We start from the raw sequence: 6,240 nt of genomic DNA on the forward strand, positions 1-6,240 counted from the left end.
TTGATTTTTTAGATTCGTGGTTTTAAACTTCTATACCGTACATCAAATAAGTTTTGAAGTGAGTGAAGGCTATATTTTATATTGTTATCGCGAAATTGAATTTTATACATTCTTTAGTTGATACATGGCCCCCTCTAGTGTCTGGCCTGATTTGTCACATTTTTCTTTGAAACGTTAACAGTCTGAGTTGCTGGCAAAATGTGGCAGGAATACTCGAAAAGATAGCGATTGCTAAAGAAAAGTTAAAAGCAGTTGATTGATAAAAAGTTCATGTGTTATTGTTATTTTAACTAGAGTTAACTAACCATGATTTATTTGCCACTCCCACATACTCAACTGGCTATTTGGTGAGACTTTTGATCAATGCAGCCCAGCCAAGTCCAGCAGTTCAAACCACTGGTGATGGGTCTGTTTTCTTTTTGAAGCTGCTTAGTTGATAGTTAAAACTGAAAAGTACCTGGGCAGTTCAACAGGCATAGGTATACCAGAATAGGTAAGGCATTCACCAATTTAATCTTTGGGTATGTTTAACAGATACCATAATACCTTGCAGCTGTTAGAGTGCCTTGTCTAGTGTCTACTGCTTTAACTAACATAGCCCAATGATATGTCAAACAAGTACTGTATGAATGTTTTATTTTGACTATGTAAAAACTATACCTTTTAAGTTTTTCCAGGCTTTAAAGTTTGCCTAACTGATAGGTGCTGATTTCATCATGAAAAAACTCATCATTCATCATTGCAGTCATTTTTGTGGTTGCTATTATGGCATGGTTTATTTAAAATGACATTTGTCTCTAAGTACGTTTTATTAGCCATGCTTTTGTAAAAGTGATCAAAATTGAAAGAATTAAATCAAGCCCCCAGATCTTTTTATGCCCACATTTTTTTTGGTGGCTGCATGACAAGTGTTTAACACTGCACTGTAATAATAAAAAATCAAGAACTTTAGTTTTGCTCCAAGTACGGTATATTTAGACACTGGATCTTTCAAGTTATCGCAAGTCAAATACCGGTACTTTGTAATATGCATGAAAAATTGTAGTAACTTGACTGTATTTGGATTAAGTTTTTGCAGTGTGCTACACTTTATAAAAAAAAAATGGAGTGGGCAATTTAACGTAGGCTACAGTATTTTCTCAAAATTGGGCAGAATTCCATGTCTGGCAACCCTTGTATGGGAATGATAGCCACAGTCATTTTTATTCAGCCTTTTTCTAAACTGAACTGCTGTAAATTTTAATGTGCTGGTTATGGAGTTGTACTGAAAATGGTTCAATACCCGAAATCGCGATATACCGGTACAACATGGTAATTTAGACTTGGACTATGGTAATTTAGACTTAGACTAAATCTACTGGAAATAAGTAGGATTGAAGGAGTTAGAAATGCTTTAAAATCCACAATGGGTCAAAGACTACTCGATCAAGTTAATCTTAACATAATATTAACATTGAAACAAATCTAACAAAATCATTAATGTTTTTACAAGTTAAAATACTTTTGCGGCAACAATAACCAACAAAGCACCACTGTGTTATATTTACCATAAACAGCTTTTTGACATTTAGGAGCTGTGTTTGTAAAAACAAAAATACATGATGGATATGTTAAAAAGTGAGCCTACTAGAAAAAACTTTTTTAAATGCCATCGCTTTTTTAATTAAACGAGTTTGTGAACATCCTGAAGCAACAAGTTTATTTTTTGCTGGTAAGTGTTAGGCTGAAACATCGTCTCAAAAGTGGGGTACTTTTAAAAATCCTCCTTATAACAAGGTGCTTAGCGAAGACTTTTATCTAGTTTTATTCGTAGTTCATAGCAATCACATTTAGATGCAGAGTTTTTGCTGTCACAGGTAATCAGGGCCATTACAAACATTTCTGAAAGTTATAATTTTGTATTTAAATGATTGTGTCCTTTCGTGGAAAGTTCATTCATCAAAAAAAGAACAGGAAAATAGAAGGGAAAGCTCAGTTGCGTGATGTTGAACAAAGGAATGAAGTTGCTTTTAAGCATATTCATGGTGATGGACCACTTTCTGGTGGTAGAAAGGCATTCCAATTTCTTAATAAAATATCAGTGATTTGAAAATGACTCAGCATTTGACCAGGTTTTACTTCATTAATAAAGAAGCTTTGCCACATATAAAAACAAGAAGCAAAAACACAAGGAGTTCAAGAACAACTTCAAAACAAGACAAAGTTAAAAGAATTAATACTTACTACAAAAGTATTTAAGTGACAAGTATGAACATAAAAGTAATTAGAAAGTTTTTGTCTACCACCGGTTCACCTCTCTCGTTATCCGTTGATAGAGTTAGAATGACTGGTGGAGCTGGTATTGTTGGCATGTACAGATTTCAGTAGACCTTGGTGTTAAACCTCAGTGCCATGGTGAGTATGTAGCTTACTGCATTAGGAGTGTTCTACTTTTGTTATAAAAATGCTGTAAGACTAAGAAGTTTTCTTCGTGATGAACAATGATGCATTGCATCCAAACCCTCCTACAAGATAGAAACGTGATGATTATACCTTTGTTGGTTTTTGTACCTTTGCGTTGTAGATATGTTCAAAACAATGTGTTGAAAAATTGGTATTAATTAATCAGCTGGGTACCACAACTGAGAGTATTAATCCGTCTTATGATTTTTGTATGTTACCTTTTTCTAGTCATTTCTTCAATGTATCTTGGACATGCACCTAATTATTGCATGTATTCTGAAATTGTATGTGCTGTGAAAAGCAACAAAGACAACAGTAGTCATTGTGATAGCCCAAACACATTTGCCAACATGACATTCAACAATTTTTAAGGATTTTGTTTTTCATAAATAGAGTCTTTTTATGTATGACTGACAATCAGTTTGGCTTCAACTTCAGTAAGTGTATTTTTTTTAAATCAATAGGTTAACTATCTTGTATTTTGCTAAACCCATTGCCTGCACTTATTTACTGTACTATATGTTTAGACTGTTCAAATGAATTTGACCAAGTAAAGTTTTCAAAGCTTGTTCAATGATCCGATCATATTTGTACAATTCTTGTATTTTTATGCAAAACAATGTATGATTGTAAAGTAGGGATACCATAATTCTCATCCCTTTGGTGTATGTGATGGTGTGAGGCAAGATCGAGTATTAATCTTGAAATTTTCCATAGGCTATGAAATATAATATCAGGGGTGCAGCCAGCACAAAATTTTAGGGGTGGCAAATAAGTATTTTTTCATATGTGAGTGAGCCTGGAGTGGCAACGAGTTTCATTGAAGGTGGAGCACTCACTGGGGTCCTCCCCCAGAAAATTTTTTAAAATACATTTTAAAATTGCCATTCTTTCAGCCAAAAATCGGTAGTAAAACTTTGTCAAATGATCCGGTAATAGAGTGTGAAATGTTACATTAAAATATTTCGGGGGGGGCAATTGCTCCCTTTTCTCGCCCCCCTGACTACACCCCTGATAAACATTTATCATTACAGTTTCATGGTCTTTCTTTTGGCTGCTGCATTGGCAATTATTTTTGTAGTCGTGTTGTGTGTATGCTAAAGACGTATGCTATTTTACACCAAGTATTCAGGGTCTTTTCTAAAGTTTGTCATTTCTGCAGGCAAACGTATTTAAAACGGTTATTATTTTATGTACCGGTATGTTATTTTTTCCACACACCGTACTTGTTGTGAGGACCTATGTGATAAATAATAGTTTGCACTAATTATGCAGAAAAAGTAAACCTGTGAAAGAGAAATTCAGGTCGTACGTATATTTATTTGTGCATTGCCAATTGAAACTTTGAGGGGACCCGGAGTTTGGCTTGGTACCGGCCCCAATTATGCACTCAATGGCCCTGCCAAGACGTATTTTTTATAATGTGCATTGAGTAACGATCAGAAACAATCTACTGAATTGTAGAAAATGTTTATTTTCTCCATTTACGTTAATGTTGGTGGTTTGGAGAAAACTACTTCTGATAGAGGTTTCATTTCGTATTATAATTGGCATTTATGAAGATTAATAACTATCAATCAACTCAAAGAAAGCTAACGATATCGTACAAAGCTTTAAATACTTATTACTAATAAGGGAAATGTTTGTCACCCTCTTACAATATTTTCTGAAAGAACTTTAGTTGTAGAAACTGCATTGTTGAAGACAATTTGAGTCAGCCTGTTAATAAAATCCTTCAAAATGTGACAAATCTGTGTTTTATTTTAATAATTGTTTTATTTTAATTTAAAACAGTGTTTTATTTTAATAATTCTTCTGTAGTCATGTATAGCACTGAAAATAGTTTCCAGTGCTGTAGTTGTAGACATCCCTGGTACATATACTCAATAAGACAAATTCATGCTTATTGCTTAGCTAGATGTTCCGAATAGCACTGTTCATGAATTGAAGTAATAATGGTTTCTAGTTTATCTGCTACTACAGTAATTTTTCATTGATCAAATTATGCAAACGAACCGGTCATTATGCTCTGACAGTGCTAAATCATTATTATCTGTCATATTTGATTGTAAAGTGGCATTTAAAAAAAATTATTTCAATTAAGTTGTTAGCGTTTATTTAGCCTTAGAAGTAAATAAAAATTTGGCCTTTTTTTATAATGGATTTGGCCTTACTATAGCTTGAGTATCTGGCAACCCTGTTTAACATTACCCACTCGTCGAAAAGCGTACTCGCGATTCAGCTGATTTCAGTCATGTGACTCGACACGTAATATTCTGATCGAAAAATTTTGATACAAAGAAATTTAACTGAATGCTTCGCTACAACCAGCGTTGCCTAATGGTTAGGGCAGAGGAGTAGTAATTTCGATTTCGTGGGTTCGATTTCCACCCTCTGCTAATAATATTTTTTCTTCTGCAACTGAACTAAGTGCAAGAAGGATCTTAATGACTGCAATCAATGGAGTTTATAAGGAAAATTGTGACTAAAACACAAAGCAATTTCACATTGAAAAGCAGACACTCTTCGACGAGTGGGTAATGTTAAAGTGCCTACCCTAGTAAGCAAGTGCCAAGTGGCAGTTGCCAGCAGTCCAGCACAGTAGCCAACTTAGTTTCAATCTTCAATAGGTTTACTATGTCGAATTTTATTTTTGTAACTTTTACTCTTTTTTGATTGGTTTTGAATCTTTGTTAAACGGCCCGGGATATTTATAAGGGGTCCAGAAACGAATGCATACATATTCGTTGGAGTCTAAATGCTTTGATTATGGATGTCTGTTCTGGAATCTAAGGATTTTCATTGGTACCGAGGCCAAGTTATACGCTCTAGCCCTGACTAGACTAAGGGGTGATCAAATGTCATATAACGATCTCACAGATTGCGTGGCCTATTTTCGCTACGCAGGTGGACAAAAAACTCGTATTTGAGGTAACGTTACGTCGAGGTGGGAATCGAAGGAATTTTTAAAAATTACGTCAAATAGTATTTAAACATCATTCCATCATAAATGTTTCTGAATTTTTTGAACCACCTAAAAAATGAAGGTTGCTTGCTGCTGCAATAAACAGCAGAAATGTGGTTAAAAACACATAACAAGCTTATCGGCGAGCCGTATGAGCAATTGAGCATCAGTTAACCCTTGTCAGTCCACATTGTGTTAACGATATCGCTGAACCACAGCAATGAGATCAATAGTGGCCATGTCTCGGCAAGACTCAGCCTACTCAGTGAAATGTCAAAATGTGGACATGAAAATTGCCTTCTAGGCCCGTAACCAACCGGGGGCCAGGGGTCCCTCACCGCCCTGGAAAAATCCCAACATTCTCGAGCAACAGCTACAATCATAATGATTCAATGTTTCGGCCCCCCTTGCTCTGCGGTCTGGCTACGGCCCTGTTGCCTTCCCATCCACATGAGAGTCTCCTACAAGTCAGCAGTTGTGAACTCACCAAATGGCAGTTGATCAAGTGAACTAACTTATAAGCAACTCAGTGTACATTTCAGCAAGCGCCTGAAGTTCGCAATTGATGAAACTAAGCAAGCCGATACTTGGCATGTCACAAGTCAGCAAATTCTGTAAGTTATAGCAAGCGATGACCAAGCAAATCCGATGCTAGTTGAAAATCTCATTTGCTGACTTGACAGTAGCTGTAATGTACTTGCTGAGTTGTCGCATGCCGAGTAGTCCCACGACCTTCAACGAAAACTACAGTGGAACCATGAGCATAAGCGCACGTGCATTGCTTTTGCGCATGCGCAGTACACAAGCTATGGACTCTGGTCACATGCAATTAA

This window comes from Aplidium turbinatum, chromosome 8 (genome assembly GCF_918807975.1).
Source record: "Aplidium turbinatum chromosome 8, kaAplTurb1.1, whole genome shotgun sequence".
Classification (NCBI taxonomy): domain Eukaryota; kingdom Metazoa; phylum Chordata; class Ascidiacea; order Aplousobranchia; family Polyclinidae; genus Aplidium; species Aplidium turbinatum.